General features: G+C 38.0%; 1 protein-coding gene across 5 annotated transcripts in view; it reads right to left on the reverse strand.

The window, feature by feature from the left end:
• Positions 1-22,241, reverse strand: part of LOC113228840 (protein kinase C and casein kinase substrate in neurons protein 2) — a 193,779-nt gene that overhangs the window by 149,204 nt on the left and 22,334 nt on the right. For all 5 annotated transcript variants that reach the window (XM_026462253.1, XM_026462255.1, XM_026462254.1 and 2 more), the window contains exon 2: positions 12,132-12,212. The gene's annotated coding sequence lies outside the window, so the exon portion shown is untranslated. The remainder of the gene's footprint in view (positions 1-12,131; positions 12,213-22,241) is intronic.

The raw sequence follows: 22,241 nt of genomic DNA on the forward strand, positions 1-22,241 counted from the left end.
TCCTTAACACGGAAAATTAACTCTTGACTATGACTATAGATAATTACAATTTATAATGAATGCGAGGTATCATGTTGGCGCTACTGTTGTAGATGCCATAACAAATAACCAATCAGGGATGTTAATGTTACAAGGTTTTCTGTGCTATGGTTAAGAAAAAGAACTAACAGTACGGTGTAAAACGTCGATCGAACTGTCAAATACTATGCTTAGTGATTACTAGCATCGACACTACTAGTATCACAAATAAGCTAGTTGGTACCTCTTTAATGACGGGTTCACATTTGTTTGTCTGTAACGTACCGATTTTAAATCCGTGTCGCTTCCTCGATGCGTATCATGACTGCCAGTTTGGTTGCGACGCGCGTATCAAATAACAGCGCATTGCTTTGCGACGATCACGGTGTGGGTCGTCGTGGGCGTGGATATACTTATTCATTAAATTTTTATAAGTTGATGTCTACGAAAGTTATAGCATTAATACCAATTGGCAGATACAACCAAAGACATTAAATTATAGATTCAAAAGGTACAAATATTATCATGCTATACATCGACATAAAACCGCAGTTGTATTCCTTATTTTGTACGAAAAATGAAGGACATTATACAGTAAATACATCATTGTAATAAATCGTAAAACATGAAATTATACAAAATGCAAACACATTGTAACTGATTACGCTAGTGCGAGATGCAATAAACGCACTTTGAATAGTAATTATATACGTGGTTCGTGAAAATACACTCTGTTACACGGCATATTAAAAATATTTTGAACTGGTGATCCCTATTGCTAATTTAAAAAACAGCGATAGGGTACATGGAAAAACTTTATATGTTTGGGAGGTCCTAGGTTCAATTTCCACCAGTGAGTCTTTACGAATCTAAGCGGTGTAGGGAAATATCGTGATGAAACCTGCATGTCGGTGAAAGTTCTCAAAATTCTTCGAAATCGTGGAATATGTCGTGGTCAATAACTCTCTCTTTTTAGGAGACCGTACCCAGCGGAGGAAGAGTTGATGATCATGAAGATGACTTACTTGCAACTTCTAGTGCAAAAAGGCATTGATGTTCAAGATTAAAGAGTAGCGAGAGCCAGCGCCGTCACAGGTACGAGTGACTTTATGTAGTTCATGTCTCTTCCAGGGAGCAAGGTTTATGTTTGTAGAGATACTCTGTTGCGAAATGGCGCATCCACACATGCCCGGCGGCATGGCCGGCGGCCGTGCCGCCGGCATTTGCCGCATCTCAGCCGCGACACGCGCGGCTTTTGGTTGCCGGCGGCAGTTTGCTTGCGGCTTCGATACGGAGTGGTAGTGTAGTCGTATTCATATATAACATAATTTAACAACACTACTGCGAAAATTGCAACCGCATCTGCAGGCCGCCGGTAAAGCCGGCGGCCTGCATTCAGCGGCAAGGCGGTCTGAAACCCGGCGGCATGTGTGGATGCGCCATAATGATCTAATTATGAATAACCTTTAAATGTCCCTTGTAGACAGGGTTGTTATTAATTAACGTCCCTGCGAATAAAACAACTGTTGTTCTACGACTTTCATACAGTTGGCAGTAATTTTTTGTCTTCTAATACAAACCAGCATCAGCTGACTAATTGATTTACGTGAAAAGTTTAAAAAAAGTAAATATAATAACAACCTGTGCCAGACAATCATACCAATTATCTGGTTTCATGGCAAGTAGGTAATTCCTGGAACTACATACTATAAACGACCTATAACAATAGGCCCAGCGGTTAGCACTATGGGCGTTTGAAAAGGAAGCCTCCGTTTCCCGGTAGGACTAATTCCGGAAATGGACTTTCCCACATTAGTTGTGGTCTGGGTGTTCTAATCAGTACCTCCGGTTAATTTTATTACTCTGGTACTCATTAGGGCGTAACCTAGTAACAGTAGAGCTCCTTGTGAAAGAGTTCGTCCAGATAAGTGCTGCCTTGGTGCAACCTTACCTATTTCTGCTACTAAGCAATAATGTGAGCAGTACTGTGTTCCGGGTTTGAAGGATAAGGGTGCTGGTGAAATTACAGGCACATGGGACTTTCAACTTAGGTCTCAGGGTGCCGGGCGCGGTGGCAGTGCCCCTCAGATCTTTGCGATTTAAAGCACTGTAACTGTCATGGATAGGCGTAGACTTGTTTGTTCCGTCCCTTGACATCATGAAAAAACGATTTGCACTATGCTAGCTAGCTTTTCTACGTTGGTTCTTGTCTGGGTGTGCCGGTAAGTGCCGCGGAGTGAATTCCGTTGCTCTGGGGCTCATAGTACAGACAATTCCCTAATTTGTAATTAATAATTTAATGAAAAATGTGTACGGCCTACATTTAAATCTCTCGTGAGTTTGGGTGTAATTTGTGGTTGTCTGTGTGTGTCCATGACACCCGCGATACCGGGTTCCCCTAGTGCGGGGCTATGAGTGTGTTGCGTTATTATTACTATTATTATTATTTACTTGGTCACATCGTTGCGTAACATCAGGTGATAATGTCTCCAACAGTGTGTTTGTAATCATAATTTTTTTTTTTAATATATCTATATCAATCAATTAATCATAGACGCAGTGGATAGCAACTTTACATTGATATTCGCTACGAAAACTATCATTATATAACATTATTTATGTAGGAATGTTTTTTCTACCTCTTTGTATGTTGCGGAGGCGTTGAAATGATGTTTTTACTGTCGAAGTTACGATTGAGTTACGTATTTGGCAACTGTTGCTTGAGTAACTTGGATTGTCGCTTTTTTTGGGCAGATAATGTTATCAAGTTTCTCTATTTGTAAGTATTAGAGTAGTGTTGGTGAATGTTATTTATTAGCATTACGAGTGAAATAGACATTGGTAATTTAGATTCGTGTAACGCGAGGGCGGCGCTAACAAATGTTAGACAAGTTTGAAAACAAATATTTAAATAGCGGAATAAAATATTCAATGTGTTTGTTCTTTGTATATGTTAAATCGATCCTTTAGCGCTAATGGATACCATCCATCTTACAATTTTGATTTTAAAAAAATATCTACAACTAGACGAAGGCCGAGGTTCCACCACGGTATTGTGCACGTTTATAGGATTCGCAAAAAGCGTAACGCTTTCAAATTTCTATGGAGTACAAGTATGGACTGGAATTCCCTGTAGTAGCAGTAGATATCCTTATGAAAGAGTTCCTCGAGGGTAGTACTGCTACCTTACCATTTCTGCCGCCAAGCAGTTATGTCAGCATTACTATGTTCCGGTTTTGAAGGGTTAAGGGTGGTGGTGAAATTACAGGCACGTGGGACTTGTCAACTTATGTTTCAAGGTGATGGCGCAGTGGCAGTGTTCCTCAGGTCTTTGCGACTTAAAGCTCTGAGTGGCACTGCAACTGTTATGGACAGGCGTGTAGCTTACCATCAAGCCGACGTCTTGTTCGTCCCGTCACTTGATACTATAAAAAAAATTCCCTGGCTGCAGATTTGTTTCCTGAAAGCTACAACTTGAGCGTTTTGAAGGCGACAGTAAATAGGAATTATAAAGGTGTGAATGCTCTATCGTAGACTGCATCGTCAATTTCCATGACGTAAAATGGAGGTCCAATAAGCACTAAATTTCAATAATTATAAAATATTTACGTTGTAACATAAAACTGTAATTTAATTGTAAGACTCAACGTTTATTGGAGAGAGTTTATCGTTATCATTAATCCTATTGATTAGTACAATAAAATGAGTGTTTATTTTTTTTGTATTTTTAGTTGGTTCTATTTCCGGTTTAGGTGAGTTTTCCAAAAAATCTGTGAATGCAGTTATTCATATTAAGAAACATAAAAGAATGTTACATTTAGTAATAAAGTGAAGTGTCAGAAACAAATGACTTTTTCTGAACGGTCAATAAGTATCCTAGCATTATAGGATTGTATGGGGAGTCGTAAAATATTTGTATGACCCGTTAAGAAGTTTTGAATGAACACTGTTTAACCCTGTTGCCGCGCCAGGCAATGCTACTCCAAGAAACCAATTTTCGCACCGCGTTGTCATCAGTCGAAGTGCGAAGGCTGTCCCGTTCAGCTAACAGCTATGATAAACATTGAGAAACCATACATTCCACATAACTGTGCGTGTGTAAAGTTATTGTGGGTGGAATTTGTCTTGAATATACATAACCTCTAACATGATACATAGTTTGTTTCTACCTATAGATTTACATAGCCCCTTCAACAAGAACGACGGAAAATGTTAATTACGTACTTTGTTATTATTATTCATACTAAGATCGAACAAAAAGCGAAATTCCTTCGATCTGACTGGACTGGAAATAGTTTTTTTATAATATCAAGGACGCACAAGTCGTGCGCCTGATGGCAAGCTACACGCCTGCCCATAACAGTTGCAGTGCCACTCAGATCTTTAAATCGCAAAGATCTGAGGGGCACTGCCACTGAGCCCATCATCCTGAGACATAAGTTGACAAGTCCCATGTGCCTGTAATTTCACCAGCTCCCTTACCCTTGAAAACCAGAACGAAGTAATGCTAACATTACTGTTTGGCGGCAGAAATAGATAAAGTAGCAGTACCTCCCTGGACGAACTCTTTCTTTCACAAGGAGCTCTGCTACTGCTAAATAAACAAATATTAGACAACATCACATACTTTACTATGATCCCAAAATAAGTAACTAAAGCACTTGTGTTATGGAAATCGGAAAAGACGACGGTACCAAAAAGACCGTAGAAAATGTAGAAAAATTAGTTTTCTACATAGACCCAGCGGGCTTCAGCGATTATTGTGCGGCGATTGCGGGGAAGCGACAATTTAATCCTGCAGATGATAGCAAATAGAATGGACTCGGCTATCTTCAGTAGGTGTACTTTCATGCATGTAATAAAATAGTTTTTCACTTCTCATGCTCCAAAAGTACGTCAATATAGCCTTAATAACTAGAGTAAAGTGCATTCTTTACTCCTTAGGGAGTAAAAAGTACCTAGTTTTTTAATTTACTTCGAGTAACCAAACTTAAACAACCAGTAGTAGTTGTAGTAGGTGGCGCCTTAATATTTTCCCGCCTTAGTGCGTTTGTTGTCTGCGTCTGGTTGAAAAAGAAAATACCGCGGAAACTTCAGTATTTTGGCTCGTAATTTTGTTGAACAGGGAAATAGATTGAAATTTTTTTTTCTCGGAGTCATAGACACTCTCGCTCGGGCGTCTAACCACCTCGGGTATATAGACATTAGCTCGTTTTAGTCTCTCGATAAAAAAATATACTAACATTGCTACATTTTCAATTATTTTACTAACATAATTGTAAGTACTTCCGTTTTATTTTATTCAAAGCTAAGTAAGAAAAAGTTTGGCGTTTTCTGCAATGTTTGCCGAGATATTACAACTTGTACTATTAGACCAAGGTGAGACATCGCGACGTCGAGAATAGGCACGTCCCAGCATCCGCACGATAACGGTACCTGCGCAGGTCGCTCGCCCGATTTGGGCGTGAGGCATGCGCAGACTTCCCGCTCTGACCAACAACTGTTCTACCTACCTTAGCCTAACCGTAGAGAAATGTTTAAAGAAAAAAATGTTATTAAGTTAAAAAAAATAGTTTACTGACACTGTTCGTTTTGTTGGCTGACAAGTAGAATCGTAGTAAGTATCGTTATATTTGTATACTAGTACCTATAAAGAATACACGTAACTTTTTTATAAACAAAAACCGACCTCAAAAGTATGTGGGATTACAGATCGCACAGCTATTACTCAAAATATGTGAAATTCAAGATTATACCATTGTTGAACGTAAAATTTGATTCTCTACACGTTAATAAAACCGTCGTTAGAATATTGTAAAAAGCAACTAAAAGATATCTACTCAACTACTTGACTCAAAATGACACACGCTTTATGTACTCACATATTATATATTTTTTCTCTTTTACCGAGTTAGTCGTTCGACAAAATCGTATAAAATATAAATAGGTAACTCCCACAGGACTATCACTGCTGCATTAGATAAGCAACATCAGACTAGAAAAATCAAATCACGTATGTATGTTAACAAAGGCTTAATTTTATATGAACGAAGAAAACTCGATTCCGAACAAATGAAGCGTGAATGAAAAACGTAAGTAGAATTATATATTCCTTTTCCAATACATTACGTCATATTCTTGATAACTTTCTTCATGAACTTGCCGAGTGGGACATAATAATAAATAATTCTTTACAGCACAAAGAAAAGACATTAAAAATTACATATTACAAAGAACATATACAAAGTTGAACTTATCGCTAGAAGATATCTCTTCCAGCCAACCTGGCAACAAAAAACAAATTTATCTTTAACCCTAGCTGTGGTGAAAAAAGAAAGTCTGCGGGTCTAATTATAATACAACAAATTTATTACAATTTAAATTTAAATTTAATATAAAGACGTATATACTCGTAAATATGACTGAAATATACACCTACATAAACACGAGTTCGTCCAGGGAAGTACTGCTACCCTACCAATTTCTGCCGCCAAGCAGTAACTGCGCATTAATGCGTTTCGGTTTTGAATGGTAAAGATGCCGGTGAAATTTCAGGCACGAGTCCCGAGAAGAGTCCCACTTCAATTTATGTCTCAGGGTGACGGGCGCAGTGGCAATGCTCCTCAGATCTTTGCGATTTAAAACTCTAAGGCATGTCGTTTGCCACCTCGCACGATTTGTTCGTCCCATAACTTGGTATCATAAAAAAGGTACCAAAGTCCTGTATTGAACCAGCGCAGCGAACAATGTCCTAAGCCCTCTTTTTAGAGGACGCCCGTGTTCAGCAGTGGGAAATTCAATAACTTTGCTTAGTGAATTCGACTAGTTCAAAGATTTACGCATGTGATACCACTTACCACGTACATTGAGTATATAACCAGAAATAGAGACGAAATAAGGGCCATCCATCCCTGGCAACTCATCAGGTAAATGGGCCTTATATCACTTTTAAATATCGACTCTCGTTTGCGCTGAAATCACAAATTAGAAAACTGAAACAGTACAGCGCCAACAACTGACCTATGTGTACGTCTCCGTATATTCCAAAAGTATTCTGTATTTATTGTAATAAAGACTATCTCTCACAATGAGGGCTGTTCCATTCGGTGTGGTGTGGGCAAAATAGCAAAACATCTAATCACAAAACAAACGAATCAAATTTCATCGGTAATTAAATATTAAATATGTAATTTTGCAATTTAGGTCCATTATAGCAAAGCTCAAGTTAAACTGGGCGATTTGAAGTGAAACAATTGACGACACCCGTCAATTGTTTCGAATTCGGGCTGGTCAATCGGAGCGCAGTTGTCACAATAATGATTTGGCAGAATAGTTTACAAACAAATTAAATGACATTTCGTCTCTATTTCTGGTTATATACTCGATGACCACGTATTACTTAACTCGTGTAAACCAGTATTTAAACCGCCAGTTTCTGTACATCTTTAAAGAATTCCTTGAATGAACAAACTTGCTATACAGTTCGTGTTCCATCCATGCTACCTTCAGATATTATAAGTTCTATTTGTTAGCCAATTCGCAGTCTCAATGGTATGTTTATATGTATATATTATATATGTAACTGTAATTGACTTCATCTTTAAGAAGTTCCGGACACTGGGTGTAACTAACGGTTGAATACGTATTAGGCGACACTATTGTCTGTTAGAATAACAAAAGCATATATTATTTGGTTAAACGTTAAAACAGGTTTAGCTCACTAATGGATTTAATGTAAAATACATTAGGTTTAGTAACAAGTTTTTTTTTATTTACGAGCTTGTTGCTAGTACAGAGAAATAGCCAACGACTGTATTCAACGCCTGGGCTTTAGAGTTCCTGATACGGTACAACATTACCTTTGTCCCTATTGTGTCTAGACATGATATTCAATTATTTTTTGTGAAATTACTCCACTAGTTTGTTGTAATTATTAAACAATGAACGAACACTTAGAAAAAAGCCACTGTGATCCGGCCGGATTCGAACCAACGTCTCCTAACAAATCGTGCTAGATGCTATGCCAACAAAGCCACGGAACGAACCAACGAACCTCACGAATTTTTCTACGTGTTTGTTGCAGATCTTTATTCTGGCCTGTAATGACTTTTTTGCCGTAGCGCCATCTACGAGAACTCATTGAAAGTTTTTCTTTACTCACCGAGGTACCTTTACAGCTATCAGCCGCTGACTAGAAATGTCACTTTAATAATTGTAATAAAGTTTAATCGAAATCGTCACTCTATTACTCATTCGTAAGCCGTGGTAGCCTAATGGTTTGACCTCTCAAACAGAGACCGTGGGTTCAAATTTGGGTACGCACCTGAGTTTCGGAATTTACCATGAGCTTTTTCGGTGAAAGAAAACTTCGTGATGAAACCTGCACGTCGAAGAAGTTTCACGACACAGCTCTCGGAAAAAAGTGTGAAGTCCCCGACCCTTTAGGCCAGGGTGGTGGACTACGGCCTTAAAGCCTCGCCTCCTAGAAGTTCCATTAACGTAAAGTTTAATAACTTCATCTAGGTCTTCCTCTCTTTCCTTCTTAATTTCTTAGAAGCAGAAACTGCCGTGATGTAATAGATGCCCAAATATTTTTCTTCGTTGATGCTCTATAAATTGTTACTTATGTTATACTTACCTATTAGAGATATACTTTTTCTAATATTTATATTTCTTTTTTTTTTTGGTGGAATGAAGTAGTAGAAGAATAAAGAAGATTTATATTCTAGAGAATGTGACACATTATGTACGTCGCTGCTAAGCACAGGTCTTTTCTAAAGAGGTATGGATCTCTCACACAAATAATAGGATAAATATGTATTATATGTTATAACAAGTACCTTTCTTTTGAGATCAAAAGAAAGGTAAAGTACTACAAAAACCTGGAATTCCCTGTACTATGAGCACCAGAGCAACGAAATTCTGGGGCACTTCTCAGAATACTCAGACCAGAACCAATTGAAAAAAGTTCATTTTCCCAAATGGAATGGAATCGAACGGGAATCGAAACCAGGACCTCCGCATCCAGCGCCTACAACGTAAATTGTTAGGTCACTGAGGGCGTTAAGTAGCCCAAGATCGAAGAGAATGTCGTGTAAATAAAGGTCTACACTCAGCAGTGAGTGACTAAAGGCCCAAGAAGAATATATAACTATTTTAGGTTTTAAAAAATAAAGCATATTTATGCATCCGATAGTAAAATATCTTGAAATCGTAAACTTGAAAGGAATACTTATCGTAAAAATTATTTAACAAGTCAGTAATTCGCGTGAAGATGTGTATCCGAGGTTATTTAACATTTTTACTGCGCAACACCGCGGAAGCGCGGTGATTACACGTTTTATCGCGCGACTATTATAAAGAATTCAAATTATTGCTTTTACGATCATCGGTTTTTTTATGGGTTTTTAAAGACTGAGGTCTGGGTTAGGCTTCACAAGTTCAATTGTTACATTGTTTGCGATTGCATATCATTCAATGGTAATTTCCCTTTTGCGTTATACTGTGCAAATTAATGTTGTAAAATGTGATAAATGGTTTGTACTTGGTGGTTTTAAATGTTTAAGGCGACGTATTTCAACGCGAGTTAAGATTTTAGGAGGTGAGGTGTGGGGATATCCATGGAATCAGCGAAACGAGTTCAAATATTTCTTTTGATAAATATTAGGTGGTACTTGCATTGTCCCTATCTACCGACCCGAGAGATAGGGTATTCCGGAGATTACGGGCTCGACGGCAAGACTAGGATCGGGCGTCAACGTCTTCACGGACGTCTTTAGTGGACCCGGACTTGGGTATGGACTCGGTATGCCCCGGTAGCATGTGGCCGGGGCGTCTGTCTTGTGCGCAGCTAGCGCGTCTCAGTAGCAGTCTAGTTGAGGACCTGAAGCGAGAAGACGCGCGGGGCATGTGAGTTGCCCTTTAAGTTGGAAGCTATGTCCGGACATTGTCGCAGGACACTGGCATTTCCGGCACTAGTCCGGAGAACTAGTAGAGGATAAGCTAGATATACTCAGGTCTCTCCAACCGTTTAGGTATTGGGAACTGGAGAGACGTCGTTTTTCGGCGTCGGGAAGTGAGCGTGTTTTACAGCTCCGCCACCAATGATGAGATTTGGTAGTGGACTTAGAGTCGACGGCTTAGTGGTGGCAACCGCTAGCTGTGCAATGCGCAAAGGGAAGTGAACGTGCCTACAGCCTACGGTACCTATCTGGAAAATAGGGAGGGTACTGTACGTGCGCCCGGGGCGACTCACCCGGGGTTGGCACTTGCATTGTTGACTAGCGTAACAAACGGTAGATATCGGTTTGTATATATTATTTCTCGAGGTAATAGAAATACACCACGGAGCAGTGCACGATGTGTGAATAATAATACGTTACTTAATGGACTTAAATGTCTTCAAATCAAACAATATAGATTTTACATTTAGCACATTTACTCAGACCGTGTACCAACCACCATTTTCTTTTAAACAAAATTTTCATTTTCTTTTAAACAAAATTTTCATTTTCTTTTAAACAAAATTTTAATTTTTTTTAAAACAAAATTTTATCAAGAATTATCAATTCTATTTACGTTCTTGATACTCGTCGCCATTGTGAATCGCCAGCGTTTGATTATTTGATGTGCGCGTGTCACACGTCCGTTCATCCCAATATCTAGCGTTGTAGTGGGAGAGCGGGCAAGCCACAGCGACCGTTATTACCTTGTCCACTACCTGCTATTTTCATGTATAAAAAAATATAATTAAAATATTATAATTTTAATTATTAATTTTTTTTATACATGAAAATAGAGTTAAGAAATAATGTGGGTTACATCACTTTTCCACTCATAGCCTCATTCCATCTAGCGTCTATAGTGCTAACCGCTCGACCACTGTTGTCGTCGAATTAACATCAAAGTATAAAAATTCAAACGCGGCTATCCTCTCCCTTTACGTCGTTGAACATTCTATGCCATTATAAACTTTAATTTAATACAGAAATATTATGTACTCTCATGTACGAAAAGCGTAAAAGTAAATTGATCATGAAATTGGGGCCACACAAAGCATGTACGCATCAATGGTTACACAGGCACAATAACTCTTTGGCCATGCGCAACAGGAGGTATATACAAAGGGTTACAGACTAATTAGGTACATATATAAATATATATTTGTTACATATATATTAATACAACACGAAAGTTTAAAAATGTACATTGTATACAGATGATAATGTGCGTATGCTTGCGAAGGTGCTTTTATTTGATAAATTAGTTCAAAAGCAACGAGTCTCATTATTCATATTGTTGCCTGAAATAGAAATTGTGACTTCGTACGTAATACAAAAACATTTTGGAAAAATAACTCAACTTTACGTTTTATTTCTTTTTTTTTCGGAATCTATTTTTAAAAACAATCTTCGCACATTTTAAGTAAATAATGTATTTAATGTGACCTCGGTGGCTCAACGATTTGTGCTGAGAGTGCGAGAAGAGTTAGTTTATGATTCGATTCCCTATAAGACGAATCCAGGAAAAGAACTCTTCTGGTCGTTTTACTGGTCTGGACGTTGAATTCGTCGAGTTAGCGTTGCCGTTTTGGTCCATTATTATCATCACTTAGCGAGTTTTTACTTAGTGTAGGTATTCAATTTAAAGGATGAATGCTTTGATTAATAAAATAGTTATTTTGAAAATTGGTAACCAGCCGCAAAAGATCGGAACAGCCGTGGAACGACGTGAAGCTGCTGAACGAGTCTATAAGAAATTAACTCCAAAGACGTGTTATATGATGGTCTATGACAAAGTGCCTTTTAAAATCGATTTTGTATGACAAACATACAACGCATCTACATCCGCAATACGGTGTAACATTGTAACACGCGTAACTGGGATCAGCTCTAACAGTATCCTGAAAATATTAAGTGAAAATTGGTACGCCATTTAGCCATTTTATTGGTGTGACACGCCAATAAAATATTTATGTGTTTTTCTTTAGCTCAACATTATTTATTAATTAATGTAATTAGCAAGTTTTTGATGTACTACTAACAAGTGCACATATAATATCTAAATAAAAATATTATAATTACATGCGTAAAAAATATAGATAATGTACTTACAAATTGTAGTTGCAAGCCGCGTGGCGACGCCGGGGGAACTAACGTCTCATCTATGTACACTTTGCACTCAAACGCACTAATCTGGGAACAAACAAATTTATTGGTATTAAAATTAAACGATTGTTTATATTATATTAAGTTACATCATCTTGTATTTTATATATACACCAATTGCCCAGCTTTTGTACGAAGGTTTAGAGAAATATATTTTACGGAATTCGAACATCGTGCCGCCATTCACAAAGCGTTGAAGGCTCATTTTTGATGACAGATCCCATTAGAGCTGAGATTAATGGATTCTTAATTACTTATATAAAGATAAATAAGCAATACGATACTTAAATCTGTGTAGTTCAGTGAATGTTCAACGGTGAATGGGAACAACCTTTCTACAAGTTGGAATTTGTCCAAAACATTTAGCAGCGGTAGAGCTCCTTGTGAAACAGTGCGTCCATTAAAGTACTGCCACCTTACCTATTTCTGCCGCCAAGCAGTAATGTGAGCATTATTGAATTCCAGTTTTGAAGGGTAATGGTGCTGGTGAAATTACAGGCACATGGAACTTTTAGCTTATGTCTCAAGGTGACGAGTGCAGTGGCAGTGCCCCTAAGATCTTTGTGAGTTAAAGCTCCGAGTGACACTGCAACTGTTATGGATAGGCGTGTCGCTTTCCACAAGGCGCAAGACTCTTTCTTCTCATCATAAAAAAAGATTGCCATCATTTTTATAACAACTATGCTTTTTTATATATGTATAATGCGTAGTTTAAGAAGAAAAACTTACTCGCAATAACAAGTTCGCAAGATAAAATACTGGTATCTTTGTTTACGTCCCTTAATTTCAATGACAGTTACATCTGCCCCTCCTGGTTCTCCCCCCGAGACGTTCAAAAGATCAATTCAAAAGATGCAAAATGGATTACACCAATATAAAGATAGATACATGCAAACTCCAGTAGTCCAAGCCGGCTCTGTACAATGAACGTCCTTGGACACCCCTCACAACACTCATTTGTCATACACAATTCTAAAGGAATGGCCCGTAACAAAGTTCAAGTTGTGTTCAAATTTCAACTTTACAGACCTGGAAATTAGATGGAAAAGATGGTGTTTAAAGAAGAGATATAGGATGTAATGAAAGGGAGGAGTATTAATGATTACGAGAAAAAAAGCACGTTTCATTGTGAGAATTCATCCCGAGGCAAATACTGGCGAGTGTTGGGAGATTGTATAGGAGCTGTAGATATTCTTTGGTCTCGCATTGTGTGGTTTTGCGTTCAATACGATAGCAAATAAACGATTATACCTCGTACAGTTGTTAAAAATACTTATTTTCACTAACATAAAGATCATAATACTAAACTTAAGCTTACATTCTTCGGATGAACAGTGGATAAGCAGGTTTAGTAAGTAATTTCTAGATAAATGGCAATTGTATATTCCTTCTCTTCACTGCCTTATCTGACACTTTAGTGGAAGGTAATTCCGATGTGAGATCTTAAGTTTAAGTAAACATTCATATGCCTAACTGTGTTATACTGGTATAATTAAAATATGAATGTGCCAGACAACCACACCAATGACCTGGTATCAAATTAAGGAATTTCATGGTATAATGAGTCCCAGAATAACGGAATTCACTCTGGGGCACTTATCGGAACACCCAGACAAGAAGCAATTTAGAAAAGTTTGTATCCCACATTGGTCCTCCCAGGAATCGAACCCAGAGCCTCCTCATCCAGCGCCCATAGTGCAAATCGTTTTTTTTATGATGTCAAGTGATGTGACGAACAAGTCTACGACTATCCATAACAGTTGCAGTGCACTAAATCGCAAAGATCTGAGGAGCACCGTCACTACGCCAGTCACCCTGAGACATAAGTTGGAAGTCCCATGTGTCTGTAATTTCACCAGCACCCTTACCCTTCAATACCTGAAGGCTGTAATCATCAGATTACTGCTTGATGGAAAATAGTAAAAAAAACAGGTAATAGGTGAGTTAAGTAGAGGAGATTTATAAAACCAATTAGATGTGTATTGTAAAACCGAAAACACATTGTTCTGAAAAATTTAACCAATGATAGCTAGTTACGACATTTGTTGAATGTTGATTCTAACATGAGAATGTTAATTCTAACTAGTCGAGAGACGTCCTAAGTCAAAATAGCGAGTGAAAAGACGTTGATATACAAAATGTTACGTATTTAACTCTCCGTAAAAGTCTGAAGAATAATTAGAGTTAGCTACTAGTTAAATATGAGAACATGTATTTATCTACTCCACGGTCAGCAGGCCCCGACATTCCAAAGATAATCTTTGTCGAGATCGCCCTTACAGCAAGGTCTAGTCTCCCGTTGTGTCTTATCGAATACAAGCAAATACATAAACACTTTGCTACTTTTCTTAATTTGTACAATAATAATAATTTGCCAGAGAAACACGCTAAGTATCTTGTCTCAAACTAGAGAATTAAACTACTACTAGGAGAACCAAAACAGGCCCATATCTCTCTATTTAAATTTTGTTTATAGTGCCCCTTCCTACCAAGGTCCAGGTTATACGGGAAGGGCACTATTACCTGTGCAAGGAAGCTCGCAAAGGGACCTTATTCAATTAGGTCCTGACCCGAGATCAGCCCGTTTCCACAGACTTCATCCGGTGTTCAAAAGGCTAGTGCCTTGGGTGAGCGACACCGGGTGCATGTAAATCATCCCCCCCCCTATTGTCCTGATAGGTATTTGAGCCGTTTGAACAACTAGCAGTTGCCAGCGCTAGCAGGAGAACCGGAACAATCAAATTAACTCCGGGGCTTTAAATGTTAGTTTCTCAAGTTGATCTTACCGGGACTTCTTAATTAAGCGTTCACAGTGTAACTGCCAGGACATCGATTTCCTTCAAAAAATGAGGTCTGCAAGCGTAGATGGGATATCACGCAACATGTCAGCAGGCCAAGGCTTAATTCCATTAATAAAAAATAAATCAAGCTTAATTCATTTGGTGATTGGGTATTCTGTATAGAATTCTCTTGGATTAGTCCCCATCGACGTGCCACACAGCTAATGCGCTTTTTTTAATGATATCAAGTCACGCCACGGACAAGTCGTACGCCTGGTGATGAGTGACACGGATAACAGTTACAGTGCCATTCAAAGCTTTAAATCGCAAAGATCTGAGATGCACTGTCACTGCACCCTGAGATATAAAGTTGACAAGTCCCAAGTGTCTATAGTTTTATCAGCACCCTAAGCGCAGATTCCTATTAGTTTCGAATCCGAGACTATACAAATCTAGAAAACTCGGGCCCACTTCGGATGTCGCTTGTGCACAAACTCCGATCCCTGTGACATTTCGGACCGTCATTTCTAGGACTCGGAACTGGGAGTCTACTCTCGATCTCCGTCCGAAACAATTACTGCCAAATAAGCCATACTTGACCAAATGAAAAGACGCGTGATGCGAATGAAGCTTCATACTGGATACTTGTCTTTTAATATTACTTATTTGACAGTAATGGTTTCGGACGGATGTCGGACGGAGTTCGAGAGTAGCCCCCTTGATACGAATTGGAGGAAGTGCGCAAACGCTCCAACCCTCCAAAACCGGAATGAGAGCAGTGCTTAGCGGCATAACAAGTATGATCGCAATACTTCCCTGGGCGAACTCTTAAACTAGGAGCTCTACTGCTAATCTACTACAGGCATAGAAGATTTAAGATCACAATTACAGGGTTTACTGGGTATATGTGTTTTATAAGTTAGAGAGAGGGTTTATCCATAGTATGCCACGCTTCACAGTAAGCCCCAACAGATAATTCGTGAACTTGAAAATTAATTCTAGAACTCTTATAATAAATTTCTTGACAAGTTAATTGTTTCAGAGAGAAAAAAGTTATATTTCTATGAAGATATAATATATATTTTACGACTTATCTCAAAGTGTAAGAAATGTCTGTAGCTTGGTTACAGTATGGATCCAGTTAAGAATAACTGGTACAGATGCATGCATCTATACAATAAATACAGGTCTCCACGTCGATGATGTACGTATGTGTTATCTCTGTTATGGGATCCTGTACTCTTAGTTAAATTATAATTACAGGACTCTCGACTACACAACCTGTTCTAATGAGTTTCATATTCGATAATACAAAAGCAATGCTCTAGTTAAATTGCATGATACAAATGCCACTTGTACTACGACATTATCCACGTGTTCTCAAGAACGTTGCCTGACCCAGCTCCCTTCACCTTCATACCTTCTACGGCATTTAGTTATGGCAAATATTTTACTTTTATTTTTAGATCTATTAGGTGCTTGTTTGAAGGTGATATTTTTCGCTATAGAGCGATTTAAGCGATTCAAAGGGAAAACTGTGCACGATGCGCAAGGATGTATTAGTTTTAATATTTTTCTATAATCTATTTCTATCAGAAGGGAATTGTTTGCTTTCTATTATACTGTTATATCTATTTGTGCGTTTAGTAGTGTGTGCGTTTATGTGCGTTATATTGTTATATAACGTTGGGGATAGTGCAATTACGCATAACTAACATTTGATTATGAGTTTTTATTTCGTTAATTTAGTGGCCAAATGAAATCCGCGTAAATGTAATGACAACCAAATTAGCGTGATTTACGGGAATCTATTGTTATCAGTCCGTAGACAACATAATATAGTGCTTACTGTGCAAACATGAAAGTCATAGCTATAGAAATAACAAAGTACTAAATTCAAATCCCCCTCCTGTGAAATTTGGTTTAGTGCAGATCATTAGTGAGGTGTGAAAATTGTCCTTTGTAAACCCGGCGCAAAACAAAGAACACTTGCCCTAAGAAACTTATTAGCACACAAGATCTAGTATCTTACACTTAATTTCACTGGTTAATTATTTTACACGCAAAATTAAGCAGAAAATGTAGTAAATTACTTTAAAATATTTATGATATTTGATGATACGTGGAAAATTTTTGGCGAGCCGGTAGGAATCGAGTTATATGGACGCCTCGCCACTAGTGCAGATACGCGCCTTTTACCAATACTAAACACGTGGTTTTGCACTATCCCCGACGATAAGCCATCTGTACCCTTTAAAACGAAGTAAAAAATTTTAAAATGCAAACTAATATTATAAATGCGAAAGTAATGCAGTCTGTTTGTTAAGTTTTTACGCCTAAACCGCTAAGCCAAATTTGATTAATTTCGGCATAGAGATAAACATACCTACAAGAAGGACATAGGTTACTTTTCGTCACAAAAATCTTAAACTGGGTGAAATAGAGAACGAAAGTTTGTATGGACAACCACTGATTTCTCAAGTGAAAGAACTGAAAATTCATATTTGGGTAATTTTCAGATTAGCTTTCTCTACCTAATTTCGGTGGCTATTTTTATTATACAAATATTCTAGAATATTATTATAAAGTGTCATACTCGAGTGTAGTAACCTCAAATATTATTTTTTATTTCAAGATTATACACTCGAATACTTAAACAAGTTGCCACCGAAATTAGATAGGGAAAACCTGAAAATTACCCATTTATGCTTTTTGCAAGAAATAAACAATGTTTCATCGTTTTTAACCAATTACCCCTCAAAGTATAATAGGGGATGAGTTAGAAGAGCTACTCGAAGTACTCATTCTACGCAAACGAAATCGCGGGCACTAGCTAATGTTACAACTTTTTTCCACGACCATCTCACCAATGGGAAGCGATGATGAGGTCGACGATGTAGCTTGCACACTTAAATAATGCCTATTCAGTCTCGCCTTGAAAAGGCCCAAGTTATAATAAGGGGGAATAACCTATGCAGGCAGGGAATTCCACTCCTTTGTCGTTCGCCATATAAAAACGACAACATAGGTGTGGAATCTCAGTCTACGACTAGTCCTACGATAATGGAATGGGGAAGGCGGATTTATATTACGAAATTCCATCGCACACTCTCTCTCGCACAACTCTTTGATACATTAAAAAAATATATAATAATAATAATAACTCACACACATAAATTAATAAAAAATATAATAATAATAACGAACACACATAAATTAATAAAAAATATAATAATAATAAAGCACACACTCAACATAGCCCCGCACTAGGGAAACCCTGTGTCGCGGGTGCTATGGACACACACATAGACAACCACAAATTACACCCAAACTCACGTGAGAAATAAATGTAGTCCATCCAAATACTTCTCCCGGCCCGGGAATCGAACCAGGGACCTCTGCGTGGTAGTTAACCGTTCGGCCACGGAGGCAGTTAAAATTATACATTGGTTTAAAGTCAATGTGCTTTACAATCTTGATCAACACAATTCGATTGCAAAATAATTAAATCCGTGAATAATTCAATGGGGATACAGTTTATAAATCAAGTAGCAACCTTGTAAGACCTTTTACTAAACCAAAGGAATTTGGCAAGTCGGTTGTGAGGCTGAGTTCAAGGCCGATAGGGCATGATCTAATGACCCCAATGACTATATTAGTGAATTGTTTTGCAACTAATAGTAGCGTAACAAATTGTACTGACGTCGTACGAATTCATTAAAACCTATTTTGGCAAAACGATCTACACCTACACACACAAGCAAGTTTAGCGGAACAAACAAAAAATGAGAATACAAAATGAATAAATATAAATAAATAAATAACGCACACACTCAACATAGTCCCGCACTAGGGAAACCCTGTGTCGCGGGTGCTATAGACAACCACAAATTACACCCAAACTCACGAGAGAAATAAATGTAAGCCATACAAACATTTCTCCCGGCCCGGGAATTGAACCTGGGACCTCTGCGTGGCAGTCCGGCATGGTAACCGTTCGGCCACGGAGGCAGTCAATGGTAACGTTTATTTTGAAATAAATACGAAGAAGGTAGCAATTATGTTAACATCTTTTAACATCGATTTAGTACAGCCTTACTCTCAAATCTTTTACTAAAAAAAGCGATATTAAACAATATTGTTTTTTTTTTAGATTTTATATCACAGCAAAACTTTTTATTTTCAATAATTTAGTCTACTTCATTAGCTTGTTTTGATTTCCTACTAATACAGGTTTGTCAAATGGATCTAGGTTGATTTTGCGTTCTTGTTTTCGTAAACTTTTATTAAAGTTCAATTCAATGAATGTTGAATTGTCGTAATTTTTTAATTTTCTGCTGTTTTGCTCTCTCATGATTATTTTAATTCATGTTTTATTCGGTAGCTATCGGATCGTATCCGTAGAAAATTCCATAATTTATTTTTGTACAAAACAATTATGAAGCTTCTAAGCGCGCAGCGCAGCGTAGCGTTGGGGGCAGCAGCCCGCGGCCCGGTCGGTCCGTGGCCCGGTCGGTCCGCGACCCGGTCGGTCCGCGACCCGGTCGGTCCGCGACCCGGTCGGTCCGCGGCCGGCTGCTTAGCTCAGGCTTGTAATCGCCGTTAATTTAATTATACGTAAGATATTAGTGTAATAAAATCGTAATCGTGACGGCGGGACGGAGCGCAACGCCGCGGGGCGCCAAAGGATCTTTTTGTAATCTCATGAATGATGATTGCATGTGCTGAAACGGATAAGACTACTTTCTTACTAGGTCATTTATATATATGATGCGGAATAACTGCTTCCGTGGCCAGATGGTTACCATCTTGGTCTGCCTAGCAGAGGTCCCGCGGGTTGGATTTCCGGACCGAGAAAAATATTTCAATGGCTTACATTCATTTCTCTCGTGAGTTTAGGTGTAATTTGTGGTTGTCTATGTGTAAATCCGTGGCACCAGCGATACAAGGATGCCCTAGTGCTACGAGTGTGTGCGTTATTATTGCACCAGGAGACCTATAAATTGAGAGAAAGTATATTGTTGGTTATGTTGTAACAATTGTATTCACAGCCTTGTCTCTCGAGTATTTCCTTTATGATACGACCTAAACTAAAATACCGAAAATAAAATATGCGACAAAATTTTTAGATATGATTTTATTTCTTTCTACATAAACAGGATCCCGACATGCAGAAGCCAGATGGGGGAGTATCTTTTTTTTTTATAATATCAAGTGACGGGACTAACAACAACACAACTCGTGCGCCGGATGGTAAGCTACATGCCTGTCCTTAACAGTTGCAGTGTCCTCAGAGCTTTAAGTCGCAATGATCTGAGGGTGCTGGCACTGCGCCCGCCACCCTTAGACATATGTTGACAAGTCTCATGTACCTGTAATTCCACCATTTACCTTACATTTACCTTTGGTACTTTAGATTTAAAGTCTAGGCCTTTATTTAACTAACCTCGTTCATTCCTCTGGACTACGTCGCACAGTTCCAAGCGACGTAGGATAAGCATTATGTGTTACTTTACAGTTATTTAGAAATTGTCTCATTTACAATATGAAATACTTTCCCGTTGGCCCAGATGATAGATGACCATCACCACTTATGTACTTGGTTACGTGTAGGTAATTGAAGCTGTGGTCAATGCCCTGTGGCACGCGAGACACTTAAAATTCGTATCATTAAGTAGAATTAACTGCACAGTTGTGCGTGACTACTATATTCAACCAAAAGCCGCTTCAAGACGTTGTTTTATACAGCCCATTTAAGATTACAAGATTTTTTTCAGTTCTGTTCTATAGGTATATTCCATCTGCATCTTTTCAATACGAATATTATTTCGGCAAGGAGAACACTGAGTAAGCTCTTCTTTGACTCATAGTGCGGCTTACAATAGCGGTCGGTTGTGTTTTTATGTAACAGGTTACTTCAATTATGTACCCAGGTTTCTAATTATATTTCAATTTGTGAGGATCTGTAGTTGGCAGTCAAATGTTATTATTATCATTCAATTTAGTTTTAAGCTGTTGGCCTTCCTTTCAGATTAATAAATAAATAAATATATCGTTGCTTTGCAAAAACAGTGGCGCAATAGTAGCAGTAGAGCTACTTGTGAAAAGAAAGTACTGTCACCTTACCTATTTCTGCCGCCAAGCAGTAGAGTGACTTGTTCATCCCGTCATGTACTACAAAAAACTCACTATAAAAAAAATCCAAAATAGTTTAATATTTAATTTATCACTGGCTTTTGTTTCGAAAATGATACATTTTGTTGCGAATGGGATACCGAACTTCTCATTGGGTAAAATAATCATGATAACATAGGGTTGGTCAATGATTTGTCAACTTTGCGCGGCAGACGTGTCCCGGCTTTTTTAAAACTATCTTCCTGATGAAGTAGGTGCTTACATAGTTCGCTATTCTAGAAAATCATCGGTATATATTATTTCAAATAATTCATCACACAATATTGCAATAAAACCAAAATGTGTGGCGTTAGCAAATATTTAACACTTTTACAATGTAAGAGCGGTGGTAGCCCAGTGGGAATACGGTTGATTCTCAAATGAAAGGTCGCAGGTCGATCTTCGACGCCATATGTAATTTATTTATATTTCAAATATATATATATATATTTGAAGTTTTATTTGGCGTGAATTATAAAATAACATTGTATAGCTAAAAGCAAGTTAGAGTAAAATAAGATTTAAAATGATTGGACAACAGCGAATAAAAAGGTAAAAAAAATCTTTATAAATGCTCCATAGTTTTCGTTCTGTATCTTTAAATCAACTGATAAATATTTGTTATTCTGAAAAATTTTTCAAAATAGATTTTTTCATTACTCAACACTACCCATGTATAACTTTGTGAGCCAAATTGCCCTATTATGTCGGCTGTAGATGTCGATTAAACAAACTATAATCTTTTTTTTTAAAGTCACGCGCTTGGGCACAATTTCACCTGATGCCAAAAATGATGATGAGAACGACGATAGTATGAGTTTGTTTAAACAATGCCAGTTTTCGTAATCGCGTAAAGAGAAAATAAATCTGTTTAGTCTTAGATTCAAACATAATCTTTATTTCATAGGTAAGCAAATTACACTTGACGTCGTCACATTGATTAAACTCTAAGAGTCGTATTCTAGAACTCTATTCAATGCTCAAGTCAGGATTGCACTGGCAACACAAGCACTGGAAATACGACCCTAATGGCAGGAACTTGAGTATGATTTCGAGTGCTTTAACCATACTCAGATCTGACTTGAGCATTGAGTAGAGTTCT

Source organism: Hyposmocoma kahamanoa, unplaced genomic scaffold (assembly GCF_003589595.1).
Source record: "Hyposmocoma kahamanoa isolate Upper Pololo Valley unplaced genomic scaffold, ASM358959v1 244, whole genome shotgun sequence".
Lineage (NCBI taxonomy): Eukaryota > Metazoa > Arthropoda > Insecta > Lepidoptera > Cosmopterigidae > Hyposmocoma > Hyposmocoma kahamanoa.